Source organism: Aythya ferina (assembly GCF_964211825.1).
Source record: "Aythya ferina genome assembly, chromosome: 3".
Classification (NCBI taxonomy): Eukaryota; Metazoa; Chordata; class Aves; order Anseriformes; family Anatidae; genus Aythya; species Aythya ferina.
The window spans coordinates 46084636-46104244 of NC_140298.1; the positions used below are offsets into that span (position 1 = coordinate 46084636).

Consider the following 19609-nt stretch of genomic DNA (forward strand, 5'->3'; position numbering starts at 1 on the left):
TGGTAAGTTTTCAATATTAAAGAGGGGAAAATTAACTCTTACTTATGTATTGATGTTTATCTCAGTTGAAGATCTCAGCTCAAGAAAGCTTTTTTGGGGTATGGGTTCAGGGTCAGTACAAGGAAGCCTACTCAGAAAAATACAGCTTTCACATCTGACTCACTTTATGGGCTGGCTAAAGAGAGTTATCTTCCTGTTGTCTTTGGAAAACTAGGGCATGATATGCTCATCCTGGTTTCTGTTGCCTTTACAAAGGAAGGGCATGGCTAACAGGGAAGTTCGGCCCTTCTACTGCTTGCCGTTTCTGCTAATGGAATCCCTTGATGAAGGTGTGAGTTAAAGTAGTCTCGCAACTGTCTTCAAGTTATCCAGAAAATGGAACTCTAGATGTGAATGCTTGACAGTGCTGTAAATGTGACTATAGACTGAAGGTGTCTGGGGAAGTTTCCTAGTGAAAGATGTAGGTTGCTATGGCCTCTTAACCATGAAAAGCAATAAGGCTGGGTTTCTACACTTGCTGTTGGGAGTTGAGTGTCTAAGTTACATTTTCAACATGTAAGTGCTTTTCAAAAGTTTCAATGTTGTTTGGAAGCTTTATCATTTCAAACTGCTGCATATAAACGCTGAGGTGTTTCAAGTTTGTCTATCAAAAGTAAAAACCCTATTGAAGGAAAACTGAAGAAATGAGAAGCAAAAGTTAATATTTATTAACTTTGCTTTTCAATCAATGTGTATATCCCACGATATGCTCTCTGACCTTCCCTTTCCTTTGTAACAAAACACTTAACAGTATAAATAAATACTGCCTGTTTTATGTTTCGTGATTGAATTCACATGGGTGGTGTCCAGGTCCCTAATACAATCTTGTTGCAGGGCAAGAGATGAAAATACTGTTAAAAAGAGAAGAGGAAAAATAACAGCAAACTTAATTTGACTCTTTTAATTAGTATAATACTTACCGTTAAATTTCAGCTTTTCAGATGAAAGGCAATGAAATTGTTCTGATGATAAAATTGTTTTGAAAATAATTGGTATAATAATTGGAATAATTGATTGGTCTGAAAGAAGACTTAATTTTTCTTTATTATTTACATTTTTTCTTTCCCTCCAAGTTCAGAGGAAATGTGTTCTAGCTGAAGACTGTTTCTAAGGAAAAATTATGTCTAGAACTTCAACTGTGTTTGTACATGTTCATGTCATTTTTTTTTGTCAAATAAATTTTCAAACATCTCTGAAGTTCTTAAATAATTTACAGTACATAAAATAAGAAAAATGTATTTTTTTTCTAGATGACTTGAACATTAAACCCATTTCTCCTTTACCCGTTATGGTTTTAACATAAAGCTATCAAACTAGAAATATCCTCATGCTAAGGAAAAAAATGCTATCAGCTTCTAATTAGTCAGCTGTATTTCAAGACAAAGCTACTACATAGATTATAATCCGTATAACTGATTGTAAAACTGTAGCCATTGCATTATGGAGTTCTTACTGCAACAAAATATTGAACTGTGTAGGTCAAATTCTAAGTTACTCTCATTTTTAATTTTTTATGTGTTATGCAAAGGTCTCCTACACCTTCATCCAAAATTAAGAGGCTGACTATTAAGAACGTTGTTCCCACCTTAAAATGGTAAAATAGAAATAAGACAAGAACTTTATCTTTTGGGGGCACAAATCACTAATGATGAGCCTTATCTCTTTCACATTACAGACATATCTCTTTAAGATGTGTAATCATAGCCGGTCAGCTTAGGTTGCCTTTGTATTCAGTGGAGAATATATGCAGTGAAGTTCAGTGAAACACAGGCACCACCAGATGGTGATTCATCTAATTTATTTTAGACACCTATTTTAAGACATGATGAATCACCCGGTGAAGGGGCCTTTCTCACAGAATCACAGAAAAATTTAGACTAGCAGGGCCCTCTGGAAGTCGCTAGTCTAAGCCTTGGCTCAAAGCTGGGCTCACTTCCAAGCTAAATCAGATTGATCAGGGCCTGTGCAGTTGAGTTTTGGAAATGTCCAAGGATGGACAGTTTACAGCCTCTCCATGCACCTTTTTCAGTGCTGAACTATCCTCACTTTGATTATTGTTCTCCTTTTGTCTGATCAGCGTTTTAAGTGTGACGATTTGTGACCATTGTCTCTTGTCCTTTTGCTGCGCACCTTTGAGAGGACTCCAGTGCCACGTTCTCTACAGCTCACCTTTAACTCATTGAATTCAGTGACTGGGAACCTGTTCCCCCTTAACCTTCTCTCTCTCTCTCTCTCTCTCTCTCTTTTTCCAGACTAAACCCGGTTCCTTCAGTCTCTCCTTGTATATCTCCCAGTACCTCCAACTGCTTAAGCAACTTGCAACTTTCTTAGTGCTTTAGTGCTCCCCCACTGGACTTTCTCTACTGCGTCAACACTCAGTTGTATCAAAGTTCTTTTTTTTTTTTTTTTTTTTTTTTCTTCAGTCTTGCCAACCTACTGGTCCCTCTCTTGCACTGATTTTTTTTTTTCTCTCTGCTAATTGTAAAGGAAATCTATGGTGACTAGACTTACATGTTAAAGTCACGTAAATACCACCCTAAAAGCTGATTTCTATGACTTGAATAACTGTTGAATTTGGATATGTTGCTATACTTGTGTTCTTAAGCCTTGGAATCCAGCCTGCTTATTAAATGCTCAGTTTGGATGTACCAGATGGGTGTGTTCAGCAATGTGCCTGCTTGGACTGAGTGCCACGAGGGCCTATCCTGGAATCTGTCCTGTCTAACATCTTTGTCAATGACCTGCAGGAGGTGATTTAGAGCTCACTCTTAAAGTTCACAGATGACACCAAACTGGGGGGGCAAGTCAATATGCTAAAGAGCAGAGCTGCCATCAAGGGCCTAAGTAGACTGGAGGGATTGGGCAGCAGGAACTTTGAAATTCAGCAAGGACAAAGGCCGAGTCCTGCACTTGGAAAGAACTGTCCCCTTGTGACAGTGCAGGCTGGGGACTAACTGGCTTGGGGGCAGCTGTGCAGGGAAGAACCTGGTGGGCCTGGCAGACGACAAACTGAACATGAGTCAGCAACGTGTCCTGGCATTAAAGGCAGTGGCCAACAGCATCCTGGGATATATTACCAGAAGTGTTGTGCAGAGGGACATGATTATCCCTCTCTACTAGGTTGCCCCTGGAGTACTGCATCCAGTTCTGGATCCCCAAGTAAAAACTAGATGTTAATGAATTGGACTGAGTTTAGGGGAGGGCCATCAAGGTGGCTGTGGTTGGAGTGCTGGCCAGGTGAGGAGAAGCTGAGTGACCTGGGCTTGTTCATCCTGGAGAAGAGGTGACTTCTGGTGGACATGTTGGCAGCCCCCCAATTTCTGGAGGAGGTTGTTGAGAAGACAGTCAGGCTCTGTATAGTAGTGCACAGTAGGAGAATGGGAGCTAATAGGCATAAGTTGAAATGAGAGGTTTAGACTGCATATAAGAAACAGTTTGTTCAGGTTGAGGACAGTTGAGCGGTGGAGCCAGCTGCCCAGAGGGGCTGCTAAGCCTCCATTCTTGGAGGTCTTCAAGGCCCAACTGGATAAAGCCCTAAGAAACCTGATATGATCTTAGTTGACTCTGCTTTGAGTAAAAGGCTGTAGTAGAGGTCTCCAGAGATTCCAACAACCTGAACTAAGAGCTGTGTTTATCAACTTCATCTCATGTTTTAAAATTATTTTTGTTTGTTCCCTTTGGGGAGAAGATGTAGGTGCAAAATTATGTTTTCTTGCTTAAAATACTGAGTGAGAAATGAGGAAAAAGAATGTTAATTTGTGAAAATATGACATTTAGGTATGTCATAGTGAATATATTTCAATTTCAGTTTTCCTTTCCTTTTTTTTTTTTTTTTTTTTTTTATATATAGTAATATGGCCTATAAAAAGGTCTCTTTTTAGAAAACATTAGTTGCTGAAAGAACCCTCAGATGAACTGGTTAAGATGCTATCCATACGTTTACTGGGTATAGATAGAAATATTGCTTTTCAGACTAATGAGTTTGTCCTTCATGTAGTCCAAAACACTTATGAATACAGTATTTCTCCATTCTGCACTTTTCTTTAACACAAAAATACCACCAGCTAAAGTCAGCTCTGCAGTTACTACAATCTCAGGCATATCTCTGCAATCTCGTTGATTCAGTGTTAGCAGCGTATAAAAAGAGAAGCAGTTGAATAGGTTCTTTAGATGTTAATGGCTAAGGCTAGTGAGTTATTTCAGGAAGTAAGCATTAAATACTTCAATGTGGAATTAGACAAGTATCGTGCTTTAAAACGAAGGCACAGATGAACATAATTCCATGTTCAGTCTTGACCCAAAGGGGGCCATTGCTGTCTATCAATCTTTGCAATGCCATCCAGCATCGAAGTTGTTTAGCTAGGGCGGGAAGGTGTAAGTGTTGGAGGGGAGTAAAAGGGTTGTTTATACTCTTAACCAACTTGAATCTTTCACCTCACTCACTGGGTATGTGAAATTGTCTTAAAGGGCTAAAATCATCCCCAGAAAGAACGTTTTGTACTAGTCACTGCCTTGGAGGCTTGACAGACCTTGGGTAGGCCATTTTAGTATTAAAAGGATGCTCATGACCCCAGTAACAAATTTCAGAAGGGGAAGGCAGTTTCTTTACTTAGGTTCTCATCAGTCTTAGCTGGTCAGTGCTGCGTGTGTATGACTTGTTCCAAACTGCCTAGGAACTGGAGGATTTCTCACCTTCAAGTATTTCTTGGCTTCCCCAAAGCTGTGTGCTTAATACCACTTGACTGAGCTTCCCGAGGCTGTAGGCAAGCCAGCTGAAAATCTCAGTTCTGCAAAATTGTAGCCATATACCTGCTCACTTGCTAGCATAGCTACCTGTTAGCTTGTTTATGCTGTAGCAAAGCTGTATTTTCATCATCTTCAAAACAGTGTCAACATGTTTGCATCTAGGATATGGATCAGGTGCAGTATGGGCCTTCTGATTGCCCAGACTGAAGATGTATCCTGCTGCAGCTCCATATATGCCTTCATTCCTGTATTAATTTCCTAGGGAAGCCAAGGTTGGGGCAAGAGGGAATGTATGCCCAGGTCTCACCTTGAGATGGGGGTTGGTACCCCTCTGGGCTGTATGGGAAATGACCTGGCAAATGAGATTTAGTTGGAGTCAACTTTATGAGAGCAATTATGTTAGTATGTTGCTGCCCATTTGGAAAATAAATGACTTCACTAGAATATATGGAAAGCTTATTCTGAGGTGTGTTAATTATAGCAGAAATATCTTTGCCCAAAGAACAGATGGTTCACTGGGCTTTTGCCTAGGGAAATATTCTTGCTGGACCCATGGACAGTATCACATAGAGACTCCTCGCTTCTGGTAGTATGACAGAATTATTTTTCACAATTAAAAAAATATCTCATTCAGAAACAAAACACAAAATAGCTTTTCTAGCTGATGGCTTTAGCTTTTTCACCTCTGAGTAACAGTACTGGAACTGCCTGGCAAGGCTGCATGTGACTGTCTACGTACCTGATACAGGACCTCTTGTGTAGTATGAGGTTGTTGGCTGCAGACTCCTGTTAATAACATCTGCCCTTATCATGCATTTGAGCTTTGTACTGTGCACTCTTGTCTGGCTAACCTATATGTTTTGAAATTCCTACTACACATGTTCTGCATGATGACTCATTCACAGCAAGCTGTACCTTAATTCCAGCCCGTGATGTACTTAGCCTAGCTGTTGCACCTCATGCTAATTGGTGCCATCTGGCAGGGGTCCTGTGTATCACAGAGGACATACTTTGCTGTTTTGTTTTCTGTCCTAATAGTTTGCCAAAAACTCTCTGAAGTGCAGGACCTTCATCTGTTGTTTGGTGTTTTCACAGTATCTCACAAAGAGAGATTTGAGCCCATGAGTGAGAGGCACGGGTGCTTTTGCACTACAGGTGAGAAGTGCTCAAGTGCCTAGTTTGAAGGGATTTCCTTCAGTCAAGATTCCAGAATCCCAAGCATACAGAAACTCTTTTTGTTGGTAGGTATGAATTGATTGAAATTGGATGATGATCAGCTGCAGTTTTTATTTATTTAGCATTCTAGTAGCTAACTCAGCTTAAGATGTGTATCATGTAAAGATTTTAATGCTTCTTATGGTAACTGTGCCAGAGAGAGAGAGTACAGTAGCGTAAAAAAACTATTTTTCTCTGAAAATAGATTGAGTCAACATCTAATGTATGAAAAAATGTTCTTTTTTTTTTTCTGCGTATATATCAAGTAAATCTTTCAATGAGATTGTATTTATTTAACAGTAATGTTATGTATATTATGGATTTTCCCTTTTATTTTTAATGAAATTATTTCTTAATAGTAAGATAACTTTCCTGTCTTTCCTTCTAGTTAATTTCATGGGTGCTTTGTATGTGACTATACCCAAGAATTTAAATCAGTTGAGTTTGGCATATGTACATAGCTATACCTGTGCTTCTTTGAAACTATGATCAAGTTCTTCCAGCATCTGTTTTTGTTAAAAACAAAACAACTTTGAGGTGTCTTTGTGAAAAACAGTGAGTTGAATGTATCCAGATCAGGAGGGGTCACCATATGATCTGCAACAGTAACTTCATGAGGTGTGAATTAAAGCAAATTTTTTATCTTTTAAAATGCCTTTTTTGCACAGGCGCATATAAACCGTATAAAATGTAAGGCTGTCCCAGAAGTGCTTCAGTTTTGACATGCTTTCACTGAAACCCATGTTTCTTGCTGGCTTACTGTCTGCACTGCAGACTCCAGGGCCTCCATGCTCTGCAGACTGGGCAGCTGTCTCAGGGCTGCTTCTCCAGGCTGGGGACTCCCTCGCACTTCCAGCTGGGGCAGCTGCTTGGGAACTGGTAGACCATGAGATCAACATCTTGATATCAGGAGTTTGAGGCTCCTTGCCAGCTGCCTGGGAACTCTGGCGGCAGCCAGTGCACTCAGGCTTCGTGAGGCTTATTCCTCCTGTCAAGGAGCGAGCACATTGCAGGGTTTCTTTGAAGCAAGTTCTGAGTCCTGACCAGCTGTCCTAGCAACTGCTGCACCCAGCCAACTGAGTTGGATACTCTGGACAAAACTGCTAAGCTGTTGAAATGTGTTGACATGAACCATTCATTGCTCAGATTTAAAAATAAATAAATAAATAAAAGAGGAAAAATAAAGTAGGAAAATTAGAAAACATGTCATTACTTGTGAGCAACTTCTCATTTTCATGCTCGCTAGTGGGGTATGTTTTTCTCAAGTGTTTTTTTTTTCCACATCTCTGCAACAGGGAGCTGACTTGAGGTCATGCCAAGCTCTGCAGCAGACAGTTTCAGGAGCTAGGGTAACCACAAGTGACAGCATTTGAAACAAGTCACAACCGGCTATGAGCAGCCACTTGTGGGGGCTTGTGTGAAGAGTCCTTGTATTGTGTCCATCACGTTTTCTGCCATGTCTCTTGTCTCCAACTTCTGTCCTGGTAGAAATACGGCTGCTGGGCACTGTTTGTGGTCATGCCTCATTATTAGGAGTCAGTGAGGGGCTGTCAGGGGTGGCTCAGGGCTTCAGCAAGAGTAATGCCCCTGACCACCTTGTACATGCAACTCAGGAGGATGTTCTGCAGACCCCTGAAGACATTTTGCATTATTTTTAAGCGTTGTTGAGAAAATAAGCACAGATCTTCTTTGAGAACTGTAAAAAGAAACAGTTGGATTACAGCAGCAGCTTTCCATGTAAACATGATATCTTATTTAATGGCTGTGAGCATTCTTTGCAGTAGATGGGTGTGCAGCAGAAAGAAAGTCATTTAACAGTATCCTTCTGGACCAAGCTTAAACAAAAAGCTAAGGCTTTTTAGCAACCAAAACTTGTGTTGCCTAAGGAATGAAAACTCTTCTGGAAGTCTTCCTGCAGTCAAGTGTAAAAATAAAGATACATTCTATTGTAGAGATAGTGGTCAGTTTTGCAAAAAACAAACAAACTCCAAGATTTTTAATATATAATTTTGAATTTTGAAGCCCTTTGAAGCATTAATTAAAGTTAGGGGCATCTATGCATCTACTAAAATAAATATTTTAGATAAAACAATTAAAAATACATATCCTTATAGTTACAAAGCTTTCGTTTCTGGTTTTCCAAACGTGCATTTCAAATTCAACTTTTCTCTGTGTGTATGTCATTGCCCTCTACTGGACAGATGTAGAATAGCTTTTTGAGCAGCGCTGCCTGCTTGCTTGGAGTCTGTGGCTGTTCCTTCAGCGTAATCGGAAGAGGGATGCCTTCACACTCCAAGTATTAAACAAACACATGGAAAGATCTCTGTAAGGTGGGTAGGTTTGTCTTCGTATTCTGTGTGCTTGGCCGGTAGCTTTCTGGTTTTGTAACAAAAACATTTTGAAAAACTGATGTTTTGAGACATTTGTTTATTTTGTGGAAAGTTATGCAAGGTAAGACGGTTTATCCCTACTATAAGCAATCATTTATATGGGATGGATGTGGAAAATTCTCTTTTGGATTGGTTAAAACTCTCCAAAATTTCATAAAATAAAAGGATTCTGAAAATTATATTGGCAGTGAAAATATAACTGTAGTGAGTAATCTACTCTTGTTGTAGTTCATGGCTAGGTCAATGTCATATATTCTAATCCTTAAAATGTTTTCAATAAAGAGGATTAGAATGGGTAAATAATTAAAAACAACTGTCTCACAGTTTTCATGCTGCAGTCTTGGGGCTTGATCCTGCCTTGTGCCTACAAGAGCTGAAAGCAACCCTCTGTTTACTGACAGCTTGGTCAGGACCAGCTGTTTGTTGGTTAGATGGTTTTGCTTTACTGGTGTCTGGCTTTATCCTGTTTGTTAACTAAACCTTCCCTGGAGTTGATGTCATCTCATGCTGAGCAGGGGCAAGACTTGTGTTGTTGCTGCTTTGAAGATTTAGGTTATGTTTTGTTTGTTTGTTTGTTTGTTTTGGTGGGAAGTAGGTAAATAATCACACATTACACCTCTTCTGTAGTGAGGGCTGCACTAGTTGTTACCAAAAAGAGCGGAAGATGGGTCAGGTGAGGCAGGAGGAAGGTGGCAGTTATCACTAGCTGAATGGAGTTTTCCTGGGTGCTGTGCTTTGGGATGCTTCCCCCCCATCTGCTCACCCAGCTCACAGCAGTCACCCCCTGTGGCTGTGCAGAGTGATGTGTGTGAGCACTTCAGTGAAAGGAACATTTGCACGTGGTGGTCCTCCTGTACGTGAGCTCTCTGCCAGAAGGGTGGTGCTTTTGCTGGGGGAACCAGCAACTTGGTCTTAGTCTATTGCTCTGTGGCTAGGTGGATGTCTAACCACACTGAAAGGAGAGGAAAACAGTGATGCTGTCTCCATAGACTGTAAAGTAGAAGTTTTAGTACAGTGCCACATAGAGAAGTTTTGGTTAGCCAGAAGGAAATATAAAGGAATGGGCATTAGATGATGCACCAGGATCTCAATATAGTTGTGATGGCAGCAGGCAGTGATGAAGGAAGCATCAGCCCTTGCTGGGGATTTACTAGTGGAATTCCTTTAGGATTAGTCTTGGGCCTTCTGCGTGTAATTTTTGATATTGACCTCAGGCACAAAAATCGTGAGTAATGATGAAATTGGATGATGGCACAAAGTTGAGAAGCACTGTAATACAGAGGAGGGTTAGGCTATCACACAGAGATAAATGAACTATCTCGAGGGCTTCAATAACAGTAGAAATGGGATAAAATTTAATAATGCAGAGAGCAAGGTCATATTTGAAGTTTCTTTCTGGTCCTTTTCTCATCAAGTAGACATGTAACAGATATAGGTCTGCAGGCCTAGCTGTCTGAGATATGGTAGTTAGTGTAGTTCTTTTTAAAGCAGAAATAGATTTTAGTAAATTTAGTGGTATGCTGCTGCCAAACTGCTGTGGTTTGGTTTGTAGTGGGTTTTGTGACTGACTTTGGTTGGTGATGGTACATCATCTTTTGAGTTGTGTGTATTTATTCATGTCCTCTTTATTTAATTACTCATTCACAATTATAAACACCAACCACAATTGTAAGGGAAGATGAGAAAGTAAATTGTATTCTTGGGACAGAGTGAGCAAGAAATATCGCATTACTTTTAGATGATGGAAAACATCTTGAATTACGTAAAAATAATTTAATTCATGAAGGAAAATTCTGTCATTCACTTGTTCCTGTACATTTTGTAAGCTTTATTTGAGACTTGGATCATGTAACAACCAGATTGTGGAAAACTGTTCAGTTCTTCAGAGGATTTCCAGCGTTCCCTTTCCTTTACCTCTTTGGAGTTTCAGAAGGAAGAAACTTGGATACCAGATGCTAATGAGACTATCCTGAATGTGTCAGTGATTCTCTCTGTTGTCTGAAATTCTGAGCTCTTTAAGAGCCTTCTGGGGTTGTTTCCAGTTGCGCACTGTATTTTGGAATTTGTTGCTGGCCGATAAAGAATTAGACCAGGTGGTAAATAAACATAACTTCCATATTTGCCATTGTTGACATTGACAACAAAACAAAAAGGAGGCTAGATAACTCAGCTGATAGAAGAAACATACAGTTAAATGATACGCGGAATGGAAACGTTATCTGGACTTTGTGCAACCCTTGTTAATTTCTCCAAATAATTTTAGAACAGCAATATGCTATTACGGTAGAAGCACTGTGAAGCAATATGGAATGAGAGCTGAAGGGAAGCAAGCCTGCACTGAGTTTACCTGTAAGATGACGTGGATTTTTCCAGTTTTCTGATGCTCACTAGAATTTGTGTATATTAAGATACGTATCATTGTGCAATTAGTGCTATCTTGGCAAAGCTTAATGTTATTGACATTTCAAAAACAACTCTTTTTTTTTTACTAACATTTTAGTGTCATGGATTTGGATACTCAATAAAACAAATGAACAGAAAGGTTTGCATACAGGATATGTGGCTTTTAGGCAAGGTTAAAAATCAAACCCATCTGCATCTAGCCAATGGAGGACCGTGTTTGCATGTATAAGCTGTCTCACTAACAGTGCTCTGGCTCTTACTGTGTTATGCCATTGAGAGGGAGTGTAGCTTGAAATGGTCATGAGCTATTTTTAGCTTGCATTTAACAAGGGATGGGATTGAAAGGAAAAAGAAAACTAAGAGCAAGAGAAAAAATGAGGCTGCCTATCTATTTTAAATGTTTGAATGCTATAAGGTGGTTATTTGAGGTAGCAAGAGTTAGCAGGAAGTCATTTTTACCAAAAGTCACAATGTTATATGTAGGACAGAGGGCAGTGCTGGATTAGTGCTGGAATCTGGAAGCAGTTTATTAAGAAATATTCATTTTTTTTAAACAGCATGTACGTCATACCAGTGATGGATGCTGAAGTGAACAGGGGACTTGCAGACTAGTAGGAGGGTGTCATTGCACTGTACTTCCCAGAGTATGTCAGATAGCAGAGAAAAGTGCTTTATATGTGCTGGGATTGGAAGGTGTCTCTGAGAATGGAGTGAGAGCAGAGATCTGGAGAGCAGGAGTAATGGCTGAAAACACACTGGAACAGTGAAAGTGGTATCAGTAGTTACAAAATCGTGACAAACTGATCGGTGTTGTCATACAAAACATGAAATACATGGAAGGATCTTCTTTGTCAGAGACTCATGTTGCTGTCAGAGAAAACCAAGCTAAATATTTCTTGTCTGTTGTAAATGTGAGATTTTAAGTCTAGGGATGTTACTGATATATTAATCCAAAGTATGAAATGAGGAAGTGTTCAAAAAATTACTGCCTGAAAGAGTTCATGTAAGATCTACTGATGAACGAAGAATAGTTTAAGTAACTTCAGAATAACTGAAGTTATTAACGAGCTTTGCTAGCAGATGTGATGACTTTTTTTCTCACTCTGTGGACTGAGTGAGCAAACATGGGACTTAATCACAGCTGAGGTAACCTCTGAGATGCAACAATGCATGAGGACATTCTGAGTATGTAGGAGGAGCAGGTAAGAAGAGAGCTGTCTCAGGAGGCAATCTGGCAGCAACAGGGGCTGTCCAAATAGTAGTGTCCTGCATGCTGTGAGGCTGGGCTGGTATCAAGGCAAGCAGGGGCAGTGCGGGTGCTGGCTACAGAGAAAGAGTGGTGTCAGCGTACTGCTCATAGGTGTGTAGGCTGAAACACGTGCAGGTTACCGTTTAGGAAGGATGACTAAATGCAGAAAGCAGCTGGTTGTCAAAGCACTTTGTTATTCATTCAAGGGTATTTGCAAACATCTTGAAATTGCAGGAATTTCAAATAAACCCATGCTTTCTCTGCTTCTTAGATAAACTCATAAATAGGGTTTGAAAATACAATTCTTCCACCTAAACTTTCTGTTTCACAAACTCCATTCATAGCAGTCTCATTTCTTCTATGATGCAGTCATAGAAGATGCAGGCATAGAGCAATGAGCAGTCTCATTGCTCTAGCAAATACAGTACTCTGCCTGTGAGAGTTTGGAGGAAGAATATATGGCATCACTGTTTTTTTGGTATCAAGAAGCTTAAATGCTTCCAATTTGACAAAACAGTAAAGTGTCTGTTTGTTTTGAGAAACTCATTTGTCCATGTAGCAGGCAAAATTTGCTGTCTGCCTGTCTCCCATTTAATGGTAGAGGATGTCAGTACCTGTTTTAAGCATGTATCTCTGTCTGTAAAAGTCAGTGTTACTTTGTATTGGCATTTTAACTTGTAACCTTCCTTTCTTTCCTTTCTTTTTTTTTTTTCGTTTTTTTTTTTTTTTTTTTTTTTTCTTTTTCTTAAATCTCTCTAAAGAAAAACAAGTTTATGGCCTGAGTAAAATCTTACTGATACACAGAAAACATGTTCAAGTGATATGCCCACATCTTCATAAAGAATATGCTATAAATGCCAAGACACCAGGGTCACCTCAAATAATTTAGATGAGAATCCATTTGAACTGTGTGGCTTGTTTCGGTGCCAATGTCCTGCTTTTTCTACGAGCAAGGAAATCCTGCTGATGTCAGTACAATTCAAAGTGTGCATGCCAGGATATCAGAGAGAATACTTGTCACACTAACTCAAATCGGAGAATACTTATTTATCTAGTGTTTACAATTCCAGGACTCTGGAACTTGCTCTGTTTGATGGTTCACAGTATTTGGTGATCCTGTGGTCACTCTGGGGAGGAAATTTGTACTACAGGATTTTGGATGGGACTAACCGTATATGCCAGAAAGCAACAAAAGAGTGGAGGGGCAGAGAGGAGCTTTTGCTTTGTTTATCTTTATGTATGTGGCAAGTTGGCAGAATTTTTGCAGAACAATTGCTGCTGGAATTCTGTTAAAATATTGTGAAAGGACTGCTTTGAAGGTTTTGTTGTTCTAAACAGGAGAGGAAAATATACTTAGTTAAAGCTCTGGACCTGTGCATAAAAAAGAAGGTGAGTGTCATTATTCCTGTTTCACAGATCAAGGAACTGAAGTGTAGGGAAGAGAGCTTGGTTTGCCCAAGATCATGCAGCATGGATAATCAGAGGAAATGGTAGAACCAGGAGAAGAATGTTCCTTTTTTACTCCCAAGGAACATCCAGTCCATTGGAGAGTAAGGCTTCTTGGTGGCCTTGCTGTACTCAGGTTTGTATAAAAACATGCAAAATCTCAAATCAAACTTTTTTGAACTGAAAACTCAGGGGTCGGTTAAAATAATATGAGAAAGACAAAGCTCGCTTGCTGATATCAAAAAAATAAATAATAGAACCCAGCTTGATTATTTTTAATTATTTTTTTAATTGAAATATGCTGGAAAAAGACTAAAGCAAGTAGCAAACTTACAGTCTGTTCTTCCACAATATTTAGTGTATCAAAAATATTAGAGGAAGAGAGGAAAGGGTGATAGCTGTACATGGGCTTTTATTTATTTATTTATTTATTTATTTTCTGTTGTGATTTCTGGGATAGTTTTACATATGGTTTGATCATAAATTCAAATGCAAAATGAAGCTACTGTGTCAATGTTAGCCATGGTTATGGCCCTGGCACCCAGTGCTTTTAGTGATGTTTTTTTCACCTGCTTGGTTTTCTGAGTTTTAGAGTCCTTATGCTTGGCATCAACAGATTGCAGATGAGGAATTGGCTGTAGTCTTTTCCAGCAAAATCTGTAATGATTATTTTTCTTGTATGGTTTTTATTTTGGTAGAGTGCTTATCTATTCAAAAGTTAATGTTCCCATAGCAATGTTAACATGGCCACATTGCACATATGCAGTATTTTCAATAACTGTTAATTTATGCTCTGCTATATATCTTAAGTGTGGCTGAATTACTGTTGCTGTGGGAACCTAAACTTTTAAGCCTCCTGACTTCTTTGGCTAGTTTTATGCCCAATTTTAAATTTTTGCTGTGAAAAAATACTGCTTATACTGAAATCCATTCTTAGTTTCCCAAGAGTGGGTTGTGTTAGGAAAGCACAGGGCAAAGTCAAAAGAGATTCCGAAGGTATGGATTCAAGTAAAGGGGCTTTAAATTGTACAGCCAGCTAAGCTAATTGTCTAGGACAGGTGATGGATGCAAAGTTCAGGGCATGCCCCCAGTTCCTTCAGAAGTCAAGTGGTGGTATAGCGTATTGCTACCAACATTTACCTCTGCAGGCAGGATTTACTCTGGTGTAAACCTTGGCAACAATTTCTGACCATGCGTGTAGAGGAGAAGGCATTCAACAGCATCAGTAGTATGGCATATCCTGTGTTGAGGCACGTGTCAGCTGCAATACCCATAGCATTCTTTGGAAATCCCTTGACGTATCTGTGATTTCCTTCAGTGACTTCTGTGTAGATGATTCAGGGGAATTATGAGCTGTTTTCCTTGTAAACCAATGTGGGTTCTTTAAATGAAATGGCAGGGGTCTCTAGTTCTGCAACAAGATCTTCCATTCTGTGCCTTCTAGTGGCACCACAGGTTAAGGATTCGCCTTCTTGAGGAAAATTGACTGGCAGGACTGTTCTCTTTTAGCTATTAGGGTATAATTTAACTGTTCCAGAATAACTCCCACACGTGGATGAAATATTCCAAAATAAAAAATGATTTTATTCTGTAACAATTATTTCAATTTGGAAGTGGAGTAATTATCCCAGAATAAAATAATCACTGTGCTTCCAGAGCAGAATAATTGTTACCGAATCAGAGTTGCTTATTTTGGACTAGTGCAGGAGCACTGAAGAGCTGTCATGGAGAAGTTATTCTATCCTATTTGCCTTCTCTGGTTTTCACAGGCAGGTGAATCCTGCTGGTCACACCGTGTGGTTGTGCTGGGGACCATGTGTGCTGCAAGAGGGGTCTTTGGTCATACAACCAAAGGCTTCATCTTAAAAGCCATCTCAGTGTAACAGATCTTTGAGCCCTATGCTTATTTTTAAAGGTTGGTTATGAGTACGAGTGATTCAGAAATAATTGATTTAAATAATGTGTCCCTTAGTACCTTGACCCAAGGCTTTTTGAGGTTTCTAAAGAAGGCCTGCCGATGGGCCTTACCAAGGGCTGTGCAAATTGAGGATGAAAACACGCCCGCACAAGGTCAGTTGGGCAATGGAGCAAGCTAGGGAAGGAAAAGGGGGATCTGCTCTTTTCGAGGGTCTCCAAATCGACATTTCTAGGAGCTCTGGCCAAACCAGGCCATGCTCCCCAGGGCAGCAACAGCTGTGTGGGTTCAGCGGCTGGAGCCGCGCAGGCCGTGGCAGTGTAGGAGTGGAGGCAGCCCTCTGGGTCCACCCGGGCCAAGTGTCGGGATGCCGGCAGCCGGAGGAAGCTCACCACATTGCCAGAGTTGGCGCGGTTCACCAGTGACGACATAGGATCGCTGTCACCTAGGAAATGAAACGTGTTCCCATGGCAACCCCACGGCTGCATTATTACTCAGCTTCAGAGCGTTGACAGTTGGAAAAAGGCCTCTTCAGATACCACCCCCCCAAGTTTTCTTTATTTATTTTTTCTTCCCCCCTTAATAAATGTGCTTTGTTATTTAATATGAAACAGTCAGGATAAAGGCATATTTTTAACTCACAACACTTATTGGAAATAAACCTTTTGGGGGAGAAAAAAAAAAAAAGCAGAATGTTTTACTAACTAAAAGACTCCACTACCTCTTAAAATAGCTCTAGATCCTGTGAAGGTAATTTTAATGAAGTGTATGGCACTTTAGTTGGCTTAAATCATCAGACAGCTCCTGAAATTATTTTGCTGGATCCTTTTACATAGCTTGAATCACTCTGAAAGTCTCCAGCTGTAAACTGTAGCTTTGTTTTGTAACCATGTAAATAACTGGAAAACGAACCCTTCATTTTGTGGTAGCACGAATGGAGACGTGCTTGCTATATGCTGCCTTAGCATTTCTTCAGTGTTTGTTTTCCATGGGATTTTTCTTTCAGTTACCTGCTCAGATCTTTCCTTCAGTCCTACTGGTGGTACTTGTGCATGCGCAGAGGCCCAGGCCAGTCAACGCAATGGGTACAGATTTGTAGGGAGCAAGTGCTGTAGTTTATCGTTTGTGGGGAAAAAGCTTCAGGGGAGGCTTCTTGTTGAGAAGCGCACAGGCAGCAATGAGAGCTTATGCCCCACAGCAGCTGCTGCTGTTTGTATGGGGCTGTGTCCCATACCTGCGTGGCTTTAGTGAGCTTGTATGGAAAGGAGGGTTCCCAATTTGTTCAGGTGCTTTTTTTTTTTTTTTTTTTTTTTTTTTGCTGTCTCAGGTCTTGTTGGTGTTAATAGTACTTCTGAAATTCATGTTTTCTGCATGTTTGCATAAGGACTCCCCGCTGCCTTGTACTGAGGTTTTTCGTGAAAGTGCTAGGGCCATCCTGTGAGGAACACAACCTCTTTTCTTAGAGACAGTAGTACTTCTCAGCATGACCTGTTGCTAGCTATTTCTCCTCCCTTTTACTACTTCCAGTAGACTTGTTCTTCCATTAATTAATTATTTCCTACATGGCATTGTATCAAACACTTCTCAAGCAGATGAGAAGTACCACTTCTGTTTTTGTTTTGTTGTTCTTTTTATTTTTCTCGGGAAAGTTACTTTTAAAAACGTCCGACAAGTTATAGTAGCATGGCCTATCCTTAGTTTGTCCTTATCCTGTTATCTGTTTGGCTCCATATCTTTGTTTATTTGTTTATCTGTTGTAAAGCTTTGCATGCAAATAAGAATCCCACGTCTTCTTTGGTTCTTCTTCCCCACCACGCTTCTGAAATAAAGGTCCTATGTCTTCTGTTCTTCAGCTGATATTTTCCTATGCCTGACTTCTTTAGGAAGATATAGAGCTGAACCATCAGCTTTCGGATCTTTCAGAGTCCTAGCATGGTTACCTGTCTCCTTCTCTGCCACCCACTCACACATCTGTAAGTACATTGAGTTTTTTGCTTGTTTGCAAAATTTGCTTCCATATCTTCATTCTCTTTATTCATCCTGCTATAATACACATCTTTGTTATCATTCTTACTGGTAACTTGGACAAAGCATTCACTTAAATTTGAGATCCTAGCTGTATTAGTTTTTACACTGTGTCAAATGCATTGTGCCCTTTCTTTCTCTGTCTTTATTTTCTTATTTATATAGAAAAATAAATATTTATTTTTTTCTTTTAACACACAGCAAAATATGTCGTGGCTTGATTTTTTTTTTTTTTTTTTTTTTTTTAGAAGGGCAAGGATATGTGAAAATTATCAGTGTCTGGTATTAAGAAGATTGCATTCCTTAACATTTTGTTCTCTCTTCTATTCCTTTCTAGGCTCTCCACTTATTCTTAGTATCTTCCTTCATTCATCCGTTAGCTACAATGCCCCTTAATACAAGTCTTCCTAATTACTGAAAATATAATTTCAGTATTTATACCCTAGGCACCTCTGACTTGGAGAAATTCCAGACCTACTTTATAGTGAAGTTCCTGACATCCTCAGTCCATCTGATTTTACTAATAGAGTTTATCAAAGCTGTCTGTTTTCCTTGTTGAAATCTAGTGTGGACTTGCTTTTTTTATATTTCCAGTTAATTTAAATGGAGCTCTTGTGATCCTTCTGTCCAAGGTCACATTATACATCCAGATTTTCTGTAATAGCGTTACTTCTCACTTAAATCAAATCTAGATATGCTTTTGTTACTGCATTGAATAACTGAAGAGATCAGAATAGCTGATTGAATCTGTCATCTTTAGCTCCTTAATTGCTTGAGAAGGTTTATTGTTGTTAATATTATCACTCCTTGCCAATGCTGTTGAACAAAACCTGTAATTTTACAGTGAGGTTTTGTATTTATTTCACTGTAAAATGGTGAAAGTAATTTCTGATATAGTATGGAAGAAAGTAATTTAGAACAGCTCATGACTTTGCATCTGTTTAAGTTTTATGTACTCAGTGTAAGTGCTGAAATTTCCACGTACTGACTTCATTCTTGATAATATTCTTCATAATATATGCACAACAAAAATAAATGATGTATATTGATATATACACAATATAAAGGATATATTCCTGTATATTGAGAAGATGGTGTGGACTTTTGCAGTGTTTCACTACCTGTGCTTAAGCTGCTGCTAAATTAAATGGACATCAGGATTTTTCCCTTGACATTTTTTGTACTGAGGAATCTTTAATCTGGAAATGTAAAGTAATTCAGTAACTACCTCACTATTAACTCTGCCTGTAAAGCTTGATATTGGCAGTATTCCCACCAGCTGCTGGTTCGGAAGGTTCTGACTAACCTAACTACTGTCAGGTAATCTCTTGTCTGTGACCTCAAGTCAGCTGAGATGTTGTGAGGTTAGTAGAGAGATGAAATGACAGATTAGTCACAAGGTTCACTGGAAAGGATTAAACCTTCCCAAAGATGGTAGAAAATCGTGGTCCAGACCAAGACTTTTTATTTAGCCTAACACTCAGAGATGATTTCAAGTAGATGATTTTTAGGTTTCTAACTACTGTGGAGAACAGTAAATGCCAATAGATCAGGACAAGCTTACTTTGCTGGATACTGATCAGAACTGCATAGCAAGGTGGAGTCACGATACAGCAAAATAAGAATACAACAGATGCGAGGTGTCCCTTTGTCAGGTGCTTAAATGCAGATATCTGAGGTAATGTTAAACTCTGATTGTTGGAAGAATGCTTCTTCCTGGCATTAATTAAAGCAAATGAAGATTAAAATATTTGGTTAGAAGTGAGACTCTTGAGGGACCAAAGAACAGACATACATATTTTAGATGTTCTGTGGTATCTGAGACATTGTCAAAGAGATAGCAGATGTGATGCAGGTTTTATCGGGGACACACGCTTCTCTAGGGCAGCAGCTGAAAGCCAGGCTGAATAACTTACACTTATAAAATGCTCCTCTATGTCTAAGTTTAAGCACTTGAGTCTCTCTCCAGTGGTGTTGTGGATTTGGGCTTTACCCTTTAGCGTCTGTCACTACTCTGTTGGATGCTCATCTGCTGAGTCCATTCACACAAATGACTGCGTGTGCAAAAGCTGTGCTTACGAGTTTTTATTTTCCTGTCATTTTGTCTTGAACAATAAATTTTTCAGGTGCTATGAGAGCTCTGAGTCCTTGTTGTTTTGCTTGTCAGTCCTTATTCTTCTG

At 39.5% G+C, this 19609-nt stretch overlaps 2 protein-coding genes and 1 long non-coding RNA gene across 3 annotated transcripts in view; all 3 read left to right on the plus strand.

Annotated features, from left to right (window-relative positions):
* Positions 1-19609, plus strand: part of LOC311433984 (uncharacterized protein) — a 134371-nt gene that overhangs the window by 62235 nt on the left and 52527 nt on the right. The window lies entirely within an intron of this gene.
* PDE10A (phosphodiesterase 10A) overlaps positions 1-19609 on the plus strand; it is a 368649-nt gene that overhangs the window by 24867 nt on the left and 324173 nt on the right. The window lies entirely within an intron of this gene.
* Positions 13505-19496, plus strand: LOC311433990. The gene is made up of 3 exons (XR_014691184.1): positions 13505-13624; positions 17287-17376; positions 17766-19496. It is a non-coding gene; the product is annotated as an uncharacterized lncRNA (long non-coding RNA).